Below are 21,578 nucleotides of genomic sequence, written 5' to 3' on the forward strand. Positions count from 1 at the left end.
CAACTTTAGAGTGGTTTTATAGCGAACTGAAAAATCTTTCCATGTCATTTATATGAGATATCTTTTACACCCTCAAATTATTGAGCACTACCTGTAGGGCTACAATGATTAAATTTGATATGATTGTAGTTTTTCGGGACAAACCCACAGGAAAATTGCCAAAAGTGAATATTTTTAATTTTTAGGGGGTCTAAAGAGGGAATATAGAATTTCCCCATGTTATTTAAATGAGACTTTTTCTGCACCTATAATCTCATGTTTTAGGTACTTAGAATTGGAATAAAAACTTCAAATTCGGTTTTATGGGGAACTGAAAAATCTTTAAAATGTTATTTATATGGGACGTCTTCTATGCCCCAAAATGTTTAGGCACTTCCGGCAAGATTAGAATGATGAAATTTGGCATGATTGTAGCCTTCCAGGACTAACCGACAGAAAAATTGCCAAAAGTAAAAAATTACAACTTTAGAGTGGTTTTATAGGGAATTGAAAAATCTTTTCCATGTCATTTATATGAGATATCTTTTACACCCTCAAATTATTGAGCACTTCCTGTAGGGCTACAATGATTAAATTTGATATGATTGTAGCTTTTCGGGACAAACCCACAGAAAAATTGCCAAAAGTGAATATTTTTAATTTTTAGGGGGTCTAAAGAGGGGTGAAGAATTTCCCCATGTTATTTACATGAGCCTTTTTCTAGACCTATAATCTCATATTATAGATACTTAGAATTGAATAAATCTTTCCCATGTTATTTATATGGGACACCGTTTACACCCTCAAATTATTGAGCACTTCCTGCAGGGCTACAAAAGCTTCAAATTCGGTATGCTTCTACGTTTTCGTTAGCTTTACCTAAGTGAATCATCAGAAATGAAAATTTGCAACCGTAGATTGGTTTTATGGAGAACTGAAAAAAATCTTTCGCATGTTATTTATGTGGGACGTCTTCTACACCCTAAAATGTTTAGGCACTTCCGGTATGATTAGAATGTTGAAATTTGGCATGATTGTAGCCTTTGAGAACTAACCGTGAAAAAATTGCCAAAAGTGAATATGTTTAATTTTTCAGGGTTCGAAAGGGGATAAAGAAATTCCTATGCTATTTAAATGGACGTTTTCTTGGGATACAAAATCTTATCTTTAGATAGTTGAGATAAGGAAAAAAAAAGAAAGTCGGTAGAATTCCGCTCCGCTGCAGCTGCCTTTGTCCCCACTTTGAACTCGTATTGCATACACGCCCTTATGACGCTCTGTGGAGGTCTCATTCACTCTGTTCTTACGCAAGTTCACAATGTAACTGAACTATCATAACCAGGTAGTATGCTGCACATACGCAGAACAACAGCTGACCTTCGTCTTATCCTCATTCGCATTCAACTCACGGTGGGAAGTCCAATTGAACACAGACCTCCACAAAAGCGACAAAACTTTCTTGCTTACCTTTATAAATTAACAGAAATAAAAAATTCCAACTTTGGTGGGGTTTATTTATAGAAACTACTTTTATATCTCAAAATTATTGGGCAATTTCTTTAGGATTACAATGATTAAATTTGGCATGTCAAAGGAAAATTGCCAAAAGTGAATATTTTTAGTTTTTAGGGGATTTTTGAAACGGGTATTACGGAACGTTTTTGTTACAGTTGCTTTATATGTTGTATTCTTGTTGATCTCTTGTTAAAATGCACGGTTATTGTTACCTTAAATTATCATTATAGCGGTTGCTGTTAATTGTTTAATTTTATTTAATGTTATTTGTTTTAAACAGTTGTGCACTACATATCAAATCAATACCTCCGATAATTGTAATCGTTTCGAGGACAAGAACCTGCGCTCTCTACACACCGCATCATTCGCATATTAGCATGAATCTTCTTGACATTCCTGGAAACATCTGTACATGTTCATTACAGACAAAAGTTATAGACGCCGTGATAAAAATTGGCAAATGATACTATAAAAGGGAGATTTTTTTCGATTATTTTTTCAATATCTCGGACCGTTTGCAAGATTTGAGCCTACTTCCGTTTGAAGTTTCTAATTCATGTATGATAAGTGTATTCTTTCTTCTTGCATTCAGTATGTAATAAGCAATCAGATTACATACACAATTAATTACAATGTCAGTTATAGATGGTGTTCAATGGGCAAAACACTGCAAAAATAAAAGTTCGTCTTAGACTGCAGAAATGGTTATCGTTCCTTTTCAATTATTTGGGCATAAAACAAACGTCTGAGACATATACAACCCCAATATACAACGGTGTGGTGTTGCAATGCATAATGCTTAGGATATGATGCTCTTTTTTTTTTTTTTTTTTAATTTCAACACTTCCAGTGTACCCGTAAAAATGTAATAAAGAAATAACAACTATACCCAGGGAACAACACCATTGGACTTTCATTGCGGAGTATGATACATGTCTGCTGCAAAAATTCCTTTTCACTTATACTTGATAGTAACATAAGAGTCTACGCAAAAAGAAATCCCTTTAAGCTTCTTTATGGAGAATGCTTGGTGCCTATCCAAATACAAATCATATTGAACTTCATTTTCACACTATGATACGAACCTTCCCAGACACAAACACCACTTACGTTCCAGTTTTTTTTAGTATACGAAAGACATGACGAAGCAAAAGCTTTCATTCAAAGGAGTATGCGTGTAGCAGGATACCACAGGGGTTGTGCGTAAATACTACAAAGTTACAAAAAAAAGAATCGACCTTTGTCTTACAAATATGCAAGAGTTATGGTCGAACAAAAATCCCAGATTTCTTTTTTGAAAATTATAAATAAGAAAAAAAACCTCTGAAAATGAGAATCCAACATCATCATTCATTATATAATAAGTCGATAAATTGTGGTTGACAAAACAAAGGTTGCTATAAAAAAATAAACTGTGAGTTATTAAGCAGAGTATTAAGGAGCAAAGGATGATAAATATGAGATCTGGGGATGTTGGGCCGATTTAAGGAAACATTAAGAATAAATGCACGAACACATGACATGCGAGGCCGTAGGCCGAGCAAATACGGGGGTCTGGGGGCGAAGCACCCAGCTGGCCAAAGGCTAGTCTTTTTATATAACCTCACTGTACGCTTTAAAGAAAAAGTCATTTTTTTCAGAAGTTTCTAGATGAAAATTCTCCATATCCAAGTTCTTTAGAGTTATCATGGTAGCGTTGACGGTAAGAATTTCGAATCACATTTCGTAATTTTGACATCGTCTTTCCCTCTAATGTAATACACTCATGATCTTGGTGTGTGAAGGCTTTCTTACTCGGCAGATTTAATCGTCTTCACTAGCTTCTCGCGTCTCGATTTCCTTTTCTCAAACAAGATTTGTATAGCTATTAATCTTGTGAAACCTTCGACACAACGATTGTGTAATGGTGAGTTAGACACCTATCCTATAGATATAAGCAGTGTAGTCCCTTCTGTATTTCTTCAGTATTTTAATATCAGGTACTTATACTACATATTCTACTCTTCTGCATACAGTAAATGTGTGCAAGAAAAGTAAACAAAGCACATGCGTTATGACATTAGATCAGCCGTCAGATCAACCTGCAGTTGAAGAAATTTCTGAATGGTCCAAAATTTTACCGCCTTTAGGAGGTTTCCAGTTAAATAATTTCCAGGCAGGATTGGATATATTATGTCAGGAAATGGTATGGAAGAACTTTTGAGTATCCTATCCTTTAGTGAAAATGCTGAATTTTCATGCCTACTAATGATCATTCATAACTCACTTCTAGACTTTGCTCCGGGACCTCTACACATGGTTATGAAGACTTTTTAAACCCTCGGAGGAGATGACAAAATCTAGGATCTACGATCTTATTCAACAATGTCTGGATGACAAAACCAATATGCAACATCTACAAGAAAAAGAAACTTCATTTGTAGTTAATTAATTAATGATTCCGGTTTCTCACGCTGCTGGTCACCTTCTCTATGTAAAATTTGCACATCAATAACCTCAACTGATGGAAGCTCAGGAGGCAACTACGGTATGAGAGAATTAAAAGATATTACCAACTCAAGGAACATTCACATTTCCCAGAAAAAGAGACCTTTTTGGTCATTCCAAATGATATGATAATCGAACAGTGCTTAACGAAAACCACAAAATTTTCTGGGGGATTAACTAACCGGGAGACACAACGTTTGCAACATTACCAAATACTGTTACGAGTAAAGAAGTTCTACAGGACCTTTGAAGAAAACAGTTTATCATCTGAGCGGCACGTTGAGCTAATGACACCTTCCTTGTGTGAAAATATCTCAATGGGAAGAATGTCAATTCGAATGCGGTGAATATTGCAGTCCCTCTCTAGTGTTGTGTCTAAAACCCACAGGAAGAAGGAAGATCCCTTCTACACGCAAGGGTGTGGACTAAAATGGCATCTCAAATCTGCTTTAAGTATGTATATAAATTATGTTGAGCACTATTTTCACCTTATATTTTATGGATATAAATTACAATTAGACACGAAAAGTGCCCAAAGACAAAAAAGAGCTTTCGGGAAATATCTGCAACAATCCAATTTAAGTTTGCCATTGAAGTCACGACAATTGAGTCACAGTTTCTGAGAAACATGCAAATCAATAGAAGAGGGCTTCAAATCATGCAAGCAGTTTTCGAAGGAGTAAAGGTATCTGTATATGGACAAGAATAATTGAAGAAACTACAAACAGGAAATCTGTAGCTGTTGGTGGGTCTGATTCAGATCTCCTAAGAATCTTACTAGAAGACTGCATGAACAGATGGTGATTCATTTAATGCCTCATACAAGCTGAACTGAACGGAAATGCTACGAAATCAATAAATTTAAAGAAACTCTTGCGCCATTAAAAGATTGCTATCACTTTTCTTAGGATACAACAGGCTGTGACCCGTCCTCAGGTATACTGAACAGTGAATAGTTAGCAGCCTTCTTGATCCTTCAAAATGAATTGTGCATGTTAGTCAGAGTCTTCAACCAACCAAAACGTAATCCTGTCAAAATGTTCAAGATTACAGATTTTTTATACGCCTGTATGGAGAAGGAAAAATGGTCTAAGCATAAACCCAATCGAATAAAGTTTATGTGTCAAAGAGGATATAAAAATTCTACGTTAGACACAGCTATCATCAGCTCCAGCCAGCTAAGGTTACTAACCTGTACATAACAAGTGACTGCAATGTAGGATTGTGAACGAGACAAATTTTAGTATAAAAGAGCAGATATAAATATTGAAGGTTTTCTCCATTTTGCCAAGGGACTACGTGTACTAATGGCAGACCGAGTAGTAATCTGATAAAAACTGCAGTAAAAAACCAATATATCATTACAACGGCTTAATTGTTGATCCAATCAGTTATTATTATTATTTTGTGTTATCGTCCCCGCCTTATAGACCTAAAAAAATGGACATAAAGACGATCTAGAAACTTTTAATGAAGGCGTAAGGATAAGGTATAAAACATGAAGGTGGTATATTGTTCTTTTTATATATTTTGGAATCCTTTAAGACGAGCTATTTTGGTACCTGAAGAGAAAACGAAACCGAAGGACACACAGAGCGAGCAAAAACCAATTCATTTAGATATCATATTCCCGTACTAAGGTATCATTCAATTCCACGTTTATAACAATTGTTTACTGTTTGATTCTTTATATGTTAAGATGTTCAATAGCAGGTGAATGACTCCGACGAATCTGGCATCTGCAAGGGCACTTAAAATTGTGTAACTGCCGTTTATTTTTCGACTCTCTTAAAAAGAAGTCAAGATAAACACTCTTAATAAAGAACGATGTTTGGATATTCCGTACATGCAAAGACTCCATGTACATTTTTATCCAAACCGGGTCGTAAGATGTAACCTCTTCTACACGTCCATCGCAGTTGTTTTCAACTTATTGGCCTAGGATAATTTTGTTGATGTTTCTGTTCTACACCTGTTATACCATACTTCTTTGTATCGCGAATCAGTGCTTTACACCGCTAGCTTTAGTAATTCATTGGCCGGACTTGTCTCACACGCTAAGAGAAAGAGGCCTGGTACTGTACGGATTGGACGCACCTATTTTCCTAAAGACCTCCTACTAGTTTTTCAGGCCTATTACCTGCCTGTGAATCCTTTACAAGCTTACGACTATAATTCTAATATAACTGTTCCAGAAAATTGTTAAGCTTCGAGGGCTTCTGTCTGAAAAGTAGGTTGGTACCGTCGTAAAGGAACAAGGTGGTGAGCAGTAAGCATTCATTAAACATATGTCGAATTAAACCTAGGCCAATAAGTTGAAAAAAAAAACTGTGATCGTCGTGTAGTAGAGCTTTCATTCTTAGATCATCTTAGATCAAGATGTTCATGGAGTATTTGCATCCAAACTTCGTTCTCTATTAAGAGTGTTAAACTTTACTTCCCTTTGGAGAAACTAAAACTAAACGGTAATTACATAATCTTTAGTGTCTTGGCAGATGGCAGGATCCTTGCAGTCAATCATCTGCTGTTGAACATCTTAACATATAAACAATCAAACAATAACCAATTGTTATAAACGTACAATTGAATGATTCTGTAGTACGCGAATGTGATATCTAAATGAATTGGTTTTTGGTCGTTACCTTAAGTGTCCTGCTACAGTTTCGTTTTCTCTTCGGGTACCAAAGCTGCTAGTGTTATAAGATTCCAAAATTTGTAAACAGAACAATAAACCACCTTCATTTTTTACACTTTGTCCTTACACCTTTATTTAAAGTTCCATCAAGATTGCCTTCATGTCCATTTTGTTAGGTCTATTAGGCGGGGTCGTTTTTACAAAATAACAATCACAACTGATTGGATCAAGAATTAAGCCGTTCTCAATGACATATTGGTTTTCTACAGCTGCTGTCATCTATATCAGATTGTCTTCCGATCTTCCATTTGTGTATGAACTCGCTTGGCAGAATGCCGTAAACCTACAATATTGCATATCTGCTCTTTTACACTAATATGTGGATCGTTCACAAACCTATCTTTCAGTCACTTGTTATGTGCAGGTTAGGAAGCTTAGAACGCTAGAGCTGATGGTAGCTGTGTGGGTCCTGGAATTCGCATATCCTCTTTGACATACAAACTTCATTCGATTGGGTTCATGTTTAGACCATTTCACTCCTGGAATTGGAGGTACTTCCGAATTGAATGCTGACAAGCTGCCGTGTTAGTAGGGGAAATATGGCCATATTAAAGCTTTCTAAATACTCCCTTGTTATACCTGACTAGCAGCGTTCACCCCGCTTCGCTGCGGTCACCCCGGAACGCAATAAACTTTGTTACTTAGATAATTTTTACTTTTTCGCTTTCAAGTGATATGATAAAAACCATAGAAGATTGCACTAATGTTAACATTATATCGCCTGTCATTTATGTTAACCCGCCCCGCTTCGCTGCGGTCACCCCAACCCGCCCCGCTTCGCTGCGGTCATCCCGGAACGCAATAAACTTTGTTACTTAGATAATTTTTACTTTTTCGCTTTCAAGTGATTTATAGCGCCTGTCAGTTATGTTAACCCGCCGAGTCACAGGGTCATGCGGGTTACATATAAATACGTTTATTTTTATACCTATGATGAACTAATAACAAAGGATTTGTACGTATGGACACCTGATTGGTCAATTATCTCAAGACACTGGTAATTGAAAATTAAAGTGATATGATAAAAACCATCTAGGGTCCAAATCCTAACAACCCCCCAAAAATGAAAGATATCGGTTCAGCCGTATTAGCGTGATGAGCGGACAAAGGATTTTGTGCGTTCTCTTTTATATATATAGATATGGCTTATACAAGGGAGGACGTGTTTCCTTCTCCATACAGGCGATTAAGAAATGTGTAATCTTGACCATTTTGTCAGGAATGAGTTTTGGTTGGATGTGGACTCGACCAACTTTCACAATTCTTATTTTTTAAAGATCTGGAGGTCTGCCAACTATTCACTGCTAAGTATAGCTGAAGTCGTGTCACAGTATTGCATCAAGAAAAAAGTAAAAGCAATATCTTAATGACGCTATAGTTTCTTAAATTAATAATTTCGTAGCATTTCCTTTCAGTTGTGCTTGTATAGGCCTCAAAAGAATCAGCAAATCTCTATGAAGTTTTCTAGTAAGATTCTTAGAAGATCTTAATCAGTCCCATTAACAGCTACAGATTGCCCGTTTGTAGTTTCTTCCATTATTCTTGTCCATATATAGCTACCTTTACTCCTTCGAAACCTTTTTGTATCATTTGAAGCCGTACAGTATTGATCTCGAAGTTTCCCAAGAACTTTAATTCAATTGTAGTGGCTTCAATAGCAGGTTTAAACTGGATCGTTGCAGATATTTCCCGAAAGCTCATTTTGGCTTTCGACACTTTCCGTTTCTAATTGAAATTTAAATCAATAAAATATAAAATCAAAATAGCGCTTAACATAATTTACATACGTACTTAACAAAGACTTGAGTGTCCATTTTTAGTCCACATTAAGAGTGTAAAGGAACTCTTCCTTCTACGTGTGGGTTTTAAAACACAACACAAGAGAGAGACTGCAAAATTCACCGTATTCGAATTGACATACTTCCCATTGAGATATTTTAACACAAGGAAGGTTGGATTAGCTCAACGTGCCGATCAGATGATAAACTGTTTCTTTCAAATGTACTGTAGAACTTCTTTAATCGTAAAAATATTTGGGAATAAAGGATTTATCTTGCTAACGTTTGTCACGTTGACTTAATCCCCTGAAAATTTCGTGGTCTTCTTTAAGCAATGTTTGATAATCATTTCACTTGGAGCTTCGCTAAAGAAGGCTTCTTTTTCTGCGAATTGAGAATGTTCCTTGAGTTGTTAATATCTTGTAATCATCTGATACCGTAGTTGCCTACAAGACTTCCAACTTTTGAGTATAGTGTTGAGCAAATTTTTCATATTAAAGATGACCTGCTGCGTGAGAAAACGGAAGCATTAATTGAATTGCCTACAAATGAAGATTCTAGTCCCTTGTTCAATGTAGTCCCTTTGCATGAATTGCAATACGATTATGACCTTCTCTATATAGTGCAGCTAAATTTACGGTCCGGATTATGTCACCGTGTTAATTTTGAGATTTAATAATTTGTTTTTGATATGCAGTTTCATTTTCTTGTAAATGTTGCATATTGCTTTCGTTATCTAGACATTGTTGAATAAGATCGCAGATCCTAGATATTGTGATTTTCTCTTAGGGTTGTAAATGATTTCATAACCACATATAGAGGTCCAGGAGCAGAGCTTAGAAGTGAGTTTTCAATGATCTAGAGTAGGTATGGCAATTCAGCGTTTTCTCTAATGCTGTCATAGGGTACAGGATACCCAAAAATTCTTCTATAGCTTTTCCTGACAAATGTGTCCAATCGTGCCTAAAAATGACTTAAGTGGAAACCTCCTTAATGCGGTACTACTTTGGACCGTTCATAAATTTCTTGAGGTGAAGGTACTATTTGAACACCCTGGCAGTATAAAGGCTCATCTAATGCGATAACGCGTGCGCTCTGTTCACTTTTCTTGCACATATTTTGCTGTATGCAGAAGAGTAGAATATTTAGTATTAGTACTATATATTGAAATATTGAAAAAATAAAGAGGGACTACACTGCTTAGATCAAAACGAGAGGTGTGTATCTCACCATTACACAATCGTATTGGCGAAGCTTCCAGAAAATGAGTTGCTATCCAAAGGTTGTTTGAGAAAGAAAAATCGAGACGCTAGACTCGAGTGAAGACTTGATTAAATCTAACGAGCAAGACAGCATTGACACTCCAAGAATTTGAGCGTATAGCATTAGAGGGAAAGAGGATGTAGGAATGAATAATGTGATACGATATTCATATCTACTGTGTTATCAGATTACTTTTTCAATCAACAACTTTGATATGGAGAATTTTTATGAAGAGACTTCTGAAATAAATGACCTTTTCTGCTCTATGAAATGTGTGGCACTTAGTTATTAATCAAAGCAAGTGCTACACACACGTATGTGAAAGGATTATTTGATTAGCCCACAGTTTGGTTGCTTTGTGATGATGACCAGTGTTACTAAGTTGGTAGCGAAGACAGGACTGACTTTACTGTAAATATTTTCCACCTAACCGTGTAAAAGATCTAAAAAGAACTTAAAATCGATGCTTTATTTGTCTCACCGATCAGATAACCGGTCTCAGGCCCTAAGAAGCTGCTTTGGAGGTTAGAATATAATTGGTTCCAAGCTATTTTACAGGATACAATCGGGAAAATATTACTAATGATAGACCAGAACTTATTGAATTCTACACAACTATGTCTGTAAATCCTAGTGAGAAGCTAGGACGTTAAATAAACGTATATTTGATAGCCTCGAGTGTTAACACACAGGAGACTATCTTTAATTAATAAATTCTCAAAAACGTGACTCTTTGGATTAAACCGTTTGTATCAGGCTAACAATTAAGAAAAAGGTGAGAGCGTTATGAGTGCTAAGTAGATTTCTTCAGCAGGAAGCATTCTTAAATACTAATGTAGATGCATAGAAAGAGGAAGTATAGCAATTGCTTGATTATCATTGATTAATTAATAGCTGTATTTTTTTGATTTGGTATCACATTTTTCAATCGCAAGGGCCGACCTAAAACAAACCTCTGTTCGTTGCCAAAGCTATTCGACCTCATCTTATAAAAGGGAGAAGTACGGTTTTTTAAATGGTACGCCATCCTATAATGTGAGTTAAAGAGCTCTAAAAACATTACTGCTTCGTTTTTGAGACCTAGGTACACAACACAAGATCCTACGGCCTCGGATTCAATGTTGAATTCCTTTCCTAGCTATAAGCTAATAGGAATTAAGGAATAGATGCCGATTTCCACTGGTGACTTCTAAATTTCACCGCATTATCCCTTTAGCTTTAGCGGACACCTCGAAATAGAACCCTCTAAATATTGACACGCCTGTTGCACTCTAAACCACTAATTATTAATTTAATCACCGCATCACTTAGAGATCAATTTAATCTCTCTTTAATAACTCTTTTCAGATATTGTAGAATACTATTACAATGAAATCAAGTGACACGTCTGCTAGAGTTCTCAATTTAAGGAGATTACTGTCGTTGTGGATGCATATTACAAAAAGCTTCACAAGGTCTGGCATGAATGTCCTATCCCAAGTGATCCATCAACTTGTCCATCATTTTAACGCGCTTTCTCTTTACTATACTTAATGAGCTCACCGCAATATTCATTCTTTCTCCGCTAAACTAATCTTTTTAGCACGTCGCTGGGTTTAAACTCGAATATTTAGAATTTGCAAGTCCTAAGTTTAATATGAGCTGCAGTACTTTCCCCAATTCAATACGTCCGCTGAAGTCGGTTGTACTGCATGCAAACTGATTCAACTCGTTTTAATGCAAGTATCATGGCGGATTACAATATGTACTGTTACTATCTTTTTATCAAAATGCATCTTGATATCTACTATTAGTAAACCATTTCTGGTCTGCAGAATGCCAGAAGCGGCAGGCTTGAAGATATTCCATATGAAAGTAATTTTTAATAGATTTTAGTCTATTACAGCTTGAAAGTTGCAATTGAAAAATCCTAATCTGATTACGCTTCTTATCAAATATTACTTTGCGTGGTTGGTTGTAGTGCATGCTAACTGCTTGCCTTCTATTTGATAAGAGAACAAAACGTACCTCGACATATCCTCAGTAAATATCTGAATATTTTACTTGGTAATAAAATGTTCTCTGAAAACAGTCTGAAGTATAGATCTAAGCTCATATCTGTGTGTATCGACTTTCTTCTTTCAATGTTATCTGCTCTTAGATGTACTGTGCATGGAATGTACGGAAGGCAGTTTGCCATGATATTCCGCAATATGTAGCAGTATTCTACATACGATTTGGTGCCTCTATTTTTGTAAAGGAATTTACTTGGTGATCTAGCATGGCTCTGGTCAACGGCCGTGGTTATGCTCGCATACATACTAGGCCTGGATGATAATACTTCTTAAGCCTCAACTACTGGCGTTTAATCGGATATATTTGTGGAGTAGCTTTCTGCTCTCTAGAAGATACCTTTGAATCGATGGACAGCTATATGCTCTTTTAAACTAACATGTGTCTAGTTCACATTCCTAACTTGGAGTCACTTGTTATGTACAGGTTAGTAACATTAGCCGGCTGCAGCTGATGATAGCTGTGTGGGTCCTGGAATTCGCATATCCCTTTCACACACAAACAAAATGCGATTGGGTTCATGCTTAGATCATTTAGCTCCTGGGGTTTGAGGGACTTCCGAATTGAATGCTGAAGAGCTGCCGTGTTAGCAGGTGGTAAAGTGGAAACATTAAGGCTTTGTAACTACTCCGTTTTTATACCTGATATGGTTTATACCAGGGAGAACATGTTTCCTTCTCCATACAGGCGGATAAGAAATGTGTAATCTTGACCATTTTGTCAGGATTTAGTTTTCGTTGGTTGAAGACAATGACTAACTATCACAATTCTTCTTATTTTTGAAGGATCTTGAAGGCAGCAAACTATTCACTACTGAGAATAGCTGAGGACGTGTCACAGCCTGTTGCATCACGAAAACAGTGAAAGCAATCTTTTAGTGACGCTAAAGTTTCTTTACATTTAATAATTTCATAGCATTTCTTATCAGTTCTGCTTGCATGTAGCTTTAAAAGAATCAGCTACTGCTCATGTAATCTTCTACTAAGATACTTAGAAGATCCGAATAAGACCCATCAACAGCTACATATTTCCCGTTTGTAGTTTCTTCCATTATTCTTGTCCATATACAACTACCTTTACTCCTTCGAAAACTGCTTGCATCACTTGAGGCCGTCTAGTATTGATCTCCAAGTTTCTCAAGAACTGTGATGGAATTTTCGTGGCTTCAATGGCAGATTTAAATTCAATCGTTGCAGATATTTCCCGAAAACTCATTTTTGTCTTTCGGCACTTACCGTGTCTAATTGTAATTTAAATCCATAAATTTTATTTTAAATAGCGCTTAACATAATTTATAAATATACTTACGCAAATTTGAGTTGCCATTTGTAGTCCACGCTATTGCGTGCAGATGGACTCTTTCTTCCACGTGTTTGTTCTAAAACACAACACAACAGAGACTCGGCAATATTCACCGCATTCGAACTTATATTCTTGCACATTGAGATAATTTCACACAACAAAGGTGGCATTAACTCAACGTGTCACTCAGATGATAAACTGTTTCCTTAAGAACTTCTTTTATCGTAACAGTATTAAGGAATGAAGGATTAATCTTGCTAACGTTGTTTCTGACGTTGAGTTAATCCCCCAGAAAATATCGTGGCCTTCTTTAAGCACTGTTTGATAATCGTTTAAGAAGTTCCCTTTTTTGCGAATTGTGAATGTTCCTTGAGTAGTTAATTTCTTGTAATCCTCTGACACTGTCCCGTCCTCCTGGCATAAGACATATCAGATATAACAAGGAAGTAGTTAGAAAGATTCAATATGACCACTTTTCCTATTTCTAACACAGAAGCTGTGCAGCATTCATTTCGTAAGTAGCTTGACCTTCAGGAGTGAAATGGTCTAAGGATGAACCCAATCGAACGAGGTTGGTGTGTGAAAGTGCATATGCGAATTCCAGGACCCACACAGCTACCATCAGCTCCAGTCATATCAGCCTACTTACCTGTAGATAAAAAGTGACTGTAAGATAGGATTGTGAACGAGCCATATGTTCGAGTAAAAGAGCCGATATGAACTATTAAGGGTTTTGTGTATTCTGCCAAGAGAGTTCATGTAGAAATGGCAGAATGGAGGACAATCTGATATAGATGATTGGGAACAACACCAGTTCAAAATCAACATGTCAGTGACAACGACTAAATTCTTGATCCAATCAGTTATGATTATTATTTTGTGTTAACGTCACCGACTTACACACCAAAGAAAATGGACATTAAGTTGAATTTGATGGAAGTTTAAATGAAGGTATAAAAACAAGGTATAAAACAAGGTGGTTTATAGTTCTGTTTATATTTTTTGGAAATCCTTAACACATTCCGCATCTTGGAGCAGCAGCCCTGAATTTTCTCCCTTAATAACAGTGTTCGAGTACTTGCTAGTCTCGGTGCCCAAAGAAAGTAATAGATACTGCTATGAGCTTTCGATTAGCCTGAATGTTAAACTTGCGTCTATAAAAAAATTCGAGGCGTCTTTCCAACCTTGACTCACTTCAACAAGATTCTATATTGATAACGCTACGTATCTATCCCAATAATCTTTAGGCAATAGAACCTTAAAGTCTTTCTGACTCGCACAGTCATCTAGCACTACGCAATGACATATCGCACACTTTTATTAAGCTTATTGAAGGATTTGAATTTCTCGATCTACTAAAAGGTTTTCTCACCGGTGAGTAAATTTCTGGAAAGCTTTTCCTCTGTAGCAAATTAGTGCGCCAACTGTATTCGCTTTTTACACCTTTCATACCTCAAACGGAATGATCAACCAGATGTATTTCTGTATCTTATTTACTCAATTCAACACTACCTCATCTCGCTGACGTGAATAGAGCTTGCGTGTCCTGTCCATCGATTCAAAGGTATCTTCCCAAGAGCAGAAAGCTAATCCACAAAATGTACCCATTAAACGCCTGTAGTTGAGGCTTACAAAGTGTACTCATCCAGGCCTATCGCTGCATATTGCAGAATATCATGGCAAAATGCCTAGAGTAAATTCCTTGCACAGTCCAGTTAAGTGCCGTTAACATTGGCAAGAAGAAAATCGAAACACACAGATATGTGCTTAGATCTATACTTCAGACTGTTTTAAGAGAACATTGTATTACAAAGTTGCAGAAACAATCACATATTTTACTAAGAGGAGTTGTCGAGATACGTGTTGTTCTCTTATCAAAACGAATGCAATCATTTAGCATGCACCACAACCAACCAGACGTAGTAATATTTGATGAGAAGCGTAGTGAAATTATGATTTTTCAATTGCAACTTACACGCTGTAATAGACTAAAATCTGTTGAAAAACTAATTATATATGGCATATCTACAAGGCTGGCGACTCTGGGTTTCTGCAGAAGAACTGGTATTACTAATTGTAGATAGCAAGATGCATTTTGATAAAAAGGTAATAACAGTAGATGTCGAGATCCGCCATGGTACTTGCATTAGAACGAGTGGAATTAGTTGCATGCAGTATAAGCGTCTAGAGCGGGCTGATTGAATTGGGAAAAGTACTGGAGCTCATGTTGAATTTAGGACTTGCAAATTCGAAGTATTCGAGTTTAAACCCAGTGATGTGCTAACAAGATTTGTTTAGCTGAGAAAGAATGAATATCGCGGTGAGCTCATAAGGTATAGTAAAGAGAAAGCACGTTAAAATGATGGACAAGTTGATGGGTTATTTGCGATAGGACATTCATCCCCTACCTTGTGAAGCTTTTTTAATATGCATCCACAACGACAGAAATTTCCTCAGAATGAAAACATTAGCAGAGACGTCGCTTGACTTCATTGTAATAGAATTCTACAATATCTGAAAAGAGATATTAATGAGGGATTAAATTGATGTATAAGTGATGCGGTGATTAAAGAAATAATTCTGAGGGTGGACGGAGATGTTCGTTTTCTAATTAATGGTTTAGAGTGCCAGAGACATGCCAATAATTCGAGGGTTCTTTTTCGAAGTGTCCGGTAAGGCTTATGACGGCTTATGTTCTTCTTACAATGCTGTGAAATTTAGAAGTCACCAGTGGGCATCGGCACCTATTCTTTAATTCCTATTGGCTTACAGCTAGTAAAGGAATTCAACATTGAATCCGAGCCGTAGGATCTTGTGTTGTGTACCTAGGTCTCAAAGACGAAGCAGTAGTGCTCTTAGAGCTCCTTAACTCACATTTCACAATGGCGTATCATTTAGAAAACCGTGGATTTAATTCTCCCTTTAATAAGATGAGGTTACCACAGACGAACGAAAAGCGCACAGCTGTGGGAACGAAAAGCTGTTTGTTTCATGTGGGCCCTTGAGATTGATAAATGTTGTGATATCAAATGTAAAAAACATAAGTATTAATTTATCAATGATAATCAAGCAAATGCTATACTTCACGTTTATATGCAACTACATTACTATAAGAGAGTGTTTTCTGCTAAAGAAAACTACTTAGGACTTACAACGCTCTTACCTTTTTTTAATTCTTAGCCTGATTGATACGGTGTAATCCAAAGAGTTGTGTTCTTACGAATATATTAGTTAAAGAAATTCTCCTGTGTGTTAAAGCTCGAGGCTATCGATCATACGTTTAAATATCGTCCTTGCTGCTCAGTAGGACTTACATAGTTGTGTAGGATTCACTAGGTTCCGGTTTATCATTAATAATACTTTCCCGATTGCATCATGTAAAACTAGCTATTGAACCCATTATATTCTAACCTCCAAAGCAGCCTTGCTTTGGGCAGAGACCGTTGATCTGATCAATGAGACAAATAAAGAATCGATTTTAAATTCTTTTGAGATCTTCTCTTACACGGTTAGATGGAAAATAATTACGGTACACTCAGTACAGTGTTCACTACCAACTTAGTAACACTGGTTATCACAAAGCAACCAAACTGTTGGATAATCAAATAATCTTTCCATATAAGTTCACTGTATTCTTTGATTAGTAACTAAGTGCCACACAATTGTTAGAGCAGAAAAATTCATTTATTTAAGAAGTCTCTTTATGAAAATTTTCTATATCCAAGTTCTTGAATGTAAAATTAATCTGATAACACGGTAGCATTTTCTTGTTAAAAATATCGTATCACATTTAGTCATTCTGACATCCTCTTTCCTCTAATGCTATACACTCATGTTCTTGGTGTGTCAATGCTGTCTTGCAATTTTGATTTAATCAAGTCTTCACTACCGTCTTGTGTCTAGATTTCCTTTTCTCAAACAACCTTTGGACTGCTATTCATCTTCTGAAAGCTTCGCCGCAACGTTTGTGTAATGGTGAGATACACACCTCTGCTTTTGATATTGCAATGTAATCCCTCTGTATTTCTAAAATATTTCAATATCAAGTACTAATACTATTCTACTTTTCTGCATACAGTAAATAAGTGCAGCTGAAGATATTTCTGAACGGTCCAAAGTTGTACCGCCTTTACGAGGTATCCAGTTAAGTAATTTCTAGACACGAATAGACATATTATGTCAGGAAATGGTATAGAAGAACTTTTGGGTATCCTTTACACTATGACATTAGTGAAAATGCTGAATGATCATGCCTGTTCAAGATCATTGAGAAATGACTTCTAGACTTTGCTCGGGGACCTCTACATGTGCCTATGTAGATATTTAACCGTGGGAGGAGATGACAAAATCTAGGATCTGTGATCTTATTAACAACGTTTGGATGACGAAATCAATATGCTACATTTACAAGAAAATGAAACTGCATGACAAAAACCGTATTAGCAAATCTCAAAATTAACACGGTTACATTTTCCGAACATAAACTTTGGCTGCAGTATATAGAGAAACTCATAATCGTATTGGAATTCATCCAAAGGGACTAGATTGAACAGGGGACTACAACCTTCATTTGAAGGCAATTAAATTGATTCTTCCGTTTTCTCACGCAGCTGGTCATTTTTTCTATGAAAAATTTGCACATCACTATACTCAACAGATGGAAGCAAATATTGTATCAGAGTATACAAGAAATTAACAACTCAAAGAACATTCACAATTCGCAGGAACAGAGGCCTTCTTTAGCAAAGTTCCAAGAGATATGAGTATCGAATATTGATTAATTAAAGGCACGAAATTTTTTCGGGGATAAACTCAACATCAGACACAACGTTAGCAAGATTCATTCCCAAATACTGTTACGATAACAGAATTTCTACAGGACTTTTCTGCTTATCAGTTTATCAGTGCATCAGCTTTATAAATTCATCGGCCGGACTTGTCTCGCAGGCCAAGAGAAGCGTGCCTGTGTCTACAATGTAATCACTTTCGTAATTACCTAAAGAATTCATATTAGAATTTTATTTCAATAACCAGCATGTGAATCCTTTACAAGCTTACGTCGGTAGTTGTAATATAACTGTTACGTAATAGTGTTAAGCTTAGTGACCTTCTCTCTTTAAAGCAGCTTGGTACAGTCGCAAAGGATCAAGGTGCTGCGAAATAAGCATTGAATGTCCTTATAGCCTATAAAACCTAGGGAAATAAGTTGAAACCAACTGGGTCGACGTGTTGTAGAGGTTTCATTCTTACGCCCCCTCTTGGATAAAAGTGTACATGAGGTCTTTGCATGTAACGCATATCGAAACATCGGTCTTTATTAAGAGAGTTAAACTTTGCTTCTTTTTAGGATATTACAAAACTAAACGGTAGTATAAATATAGAATGTTGATGAAATGAGTCAAGCTTGCAATAGGGGCTCGAAATTTTTTATAAACTCCAGTTTAACTTTCTGGCTAATAGAAAAATTATCGCAGTCTCTCTTACACTCCTTGTGCAGCGGGATGAGCAAGTTATTGGACACTAATTCCAAGAGGGGAATATCAAGGCTTCTGGTACAATATGAGGGAAGTGAGCCTACGAAGTTTAAATCTTTCAGGTGACTTTACTAAAAATCTCCAATGTAACCTAGGTAAAAAAAAAAAAAAATTAAAAATCCTGTCAATTGATTACTTTCTTAGTATGTCTGTTATACACATGTTCTACCAGACCCGTATAACATCTTTGTATCGCGATTCAGTGATTTACACCGATATCTTACCGGCGTGCAGTTAGCCCCCCTCATGTTAAATTAAAATTATTTTTGTCAATCGTTTGATCACCTTTGATCAGGTATGATCAACAATTTTTAACGTTTACTAACATAAATATAAGCGATATTTAGTTGGGTGGCTAACAACACGCTAACCCCCCTTCACGTCGGATTCGAAATTTTTTGATGTCAATCGTTTAATCATCGTTTGATCAGGTTTGATCAACAATTTTCATCGTTTGATCAACCTAAGTAACACAGACATAAGGGTTCCAAAATGGGGGGCCAGCCCCTCCTTCACCTACGATTCGACCTTTTCTTATTTCAATCGATTGGTCATCGTTTGATCAATTATGGTCAACAATTTCTAACGTTTGATCAGCTTTACTAACATAAATATAAGCGATATTTAGTAGGGGGGCTTACTACACGCAAGCCCCCCCTTCACGTCAGATTCGAAATTTTTCTGTCAGTCGTTTGATCATCGTTCGATCAGCTTTGATCAGCAATTTTCAACCTTTGATCAAGTATACTAACAGAGATATAAGGGTTCCAAAATGGGGGCCAGCTACCCACTTACCTGCGATTTGATCTTTTTCTTATGTCAATCGTTTGATCATGTTTGGTCAGGTATGATCAACAATTTTTATCGTTTGAACATAAATATAAGCGATATTTAGTAGGAAGGGCTAACTACACGCTTGCCCACCCCTTCACGTCAGATTCGAACGTTTTTGATATCAATCTTTGATCATCGTTTGATCAGGTTTGATCAGCATTTCTCAATGTGTGGTAAACTTTAGTAACATATAAGCGTTACAAAATGGGGAGCTAGCCCCCCTACACTTCCGATTCGACATTTTCTGATTTTAATCGTTTAATCTTCGTTTGATCATGTATGAACAAGCATTTTTAACGTTTGATCAACTTTACTAACAGAGCTATAAAAGTTTAATAAGTTTGAGAAAGAAATAATGATAAATTGCCACCTACCAGGGGAAACATTCGGTTATCTACCCAGGGACGCAAATCTGTATTCAAATTTCTTCTCACTTTCCTTATCTGACACAAATAAACTTATTTTCCAAAAACACATTTCAAATCGAATTATTGGGGGGACAGTCTCCCTCGGTTCCAAGATTGGAAGGGACTTTTCCCCCCAGAGTTTAGCCAGTGTATTTACCTATGCAGAAAATTAAAGTAAATCGGAATTCTGTATGCTAATAGGATGGACCAATAAAAATCTCTTCCCTGAAGGAAAATGAGTGCAGAAAGTTGGAGAGTACAAATTCTCTTCTTTTCGTTTCAAGTGATTGAAATAGCGCATTGTTTCACAATAATGAGAAAGAGGGAGTCAAGACAGGTATGTAAAACTAACATGAAAAGAGTTTTTTTTTTCTTTTTTTAATTGTAACTCTCTCGGACCATGGAGTAGTGAAGAAACTCCTGAATCAGCAACATCAAATAACAGCAGAAGCATCTTTATGCATCAATTTACGGTAAGTACCGTATTGTAATCTTTCGTGTACAGTCGGAAACAATAATAAGTAAAGGTGGAGGTATAAGAAACAATAGGTCCAACCTATATTTAATATTGTTTCTGATTGTACATCTACTCTTGCTTAATTCTACCTTAATTCTGTATAATTTCTTTGAGTAGACTGCTAACAAAATTTAAACGTTTAGGTACTTGTGTGCCCAAGGACGTAGTCATTTCGAGAGCTTAGGCGACAAATATCTCCGCGTCGCTTGCCCCCCCCCCCCCCGCCCTTCGGTGCCTTCAGCTAGACGAAACGTACACCTTTCTGAGTATCTGTTAATACTTATGTTTGCAAGTTTCTACAAACATTGGAAATTATATACAAAAATACGTTATTATCTTTGCTATTTAATTTCAAAACTTACTTTCATATTGATGTATGTATTTTATATCAGATTGCACTACTGTAATACAAAGCAATGCCAAAGTCGTTTTATTATTTTGTGATATCGTCCCCGCCTTAGAGACCTAAAAAAATGGTCATAAAGACGATCTAGAAACATTTAATGAAGGCGTAAGGACGAGGTATAAAACGTGAAGGTGGTTTATTGTTCTTTTTATATATTTTGGAATCCTTTAACAGGAGCTGTTTTGGTACCTGAAGAGAAATCGAAACCGTAGGAGGACACACAGCGAGCAAATACCAATTCATTTACATATCACATTCGCGCACTACAGTATCATTCAATCCCACGTTTATAACAATTGTTTACTGTTTGATTCTTTATATGTTAAGATGTTCAACAGCAGGTCAATGACTCCGAAAATTCTGCCATCTGCAAGGACACTTAAAATTGTGTAACTCGACTCTCTTAAAAAGAAGTAATTTTTCGACTCTCTTAAAAAGAAGTCAAGATAAACACTCTTAATATAGAACGATGTTTGGATATTCCGTACATGCAAAGACTCCATGTACATTATATCCAAACCGGGTCGTAAGATGAAACCTATACTACACGTCCATCGCAGTTGGTTTCGACTTATTGCCCTAGGTTTTATATTTCAAAGGATATATAATGCTTACTGCTCAGCACCTTGTTCCTTTGCGACTGCACCAACCTAAATTTCAGACAGAAGGCCCGAAGCTTAAAAATTTTCTGTAACAGTTATATCAGACTTATGGTCGTAAGCTTGTAAAGGATTGAAATGCAGGTTATTGGCCGGAAATTCTAATAGGAGATCCTTAGGTAATTAGGTACGTGATTACCTTGTAGAACC

Source organism: Thermobia domestica, chromosome 4, assembly GCF_964235325.1.
Source record: "Thermobia domestica chromosome 4, izTheDome1.hap1.1, whole genome shotgun sequence".
Classification (NCBI taxonomy): Eukaryota; Metazoa; Arthropoda; class Insecta; order Zygentoma; family Lepismatidae; genus Thermobia; species Thermobia domestica.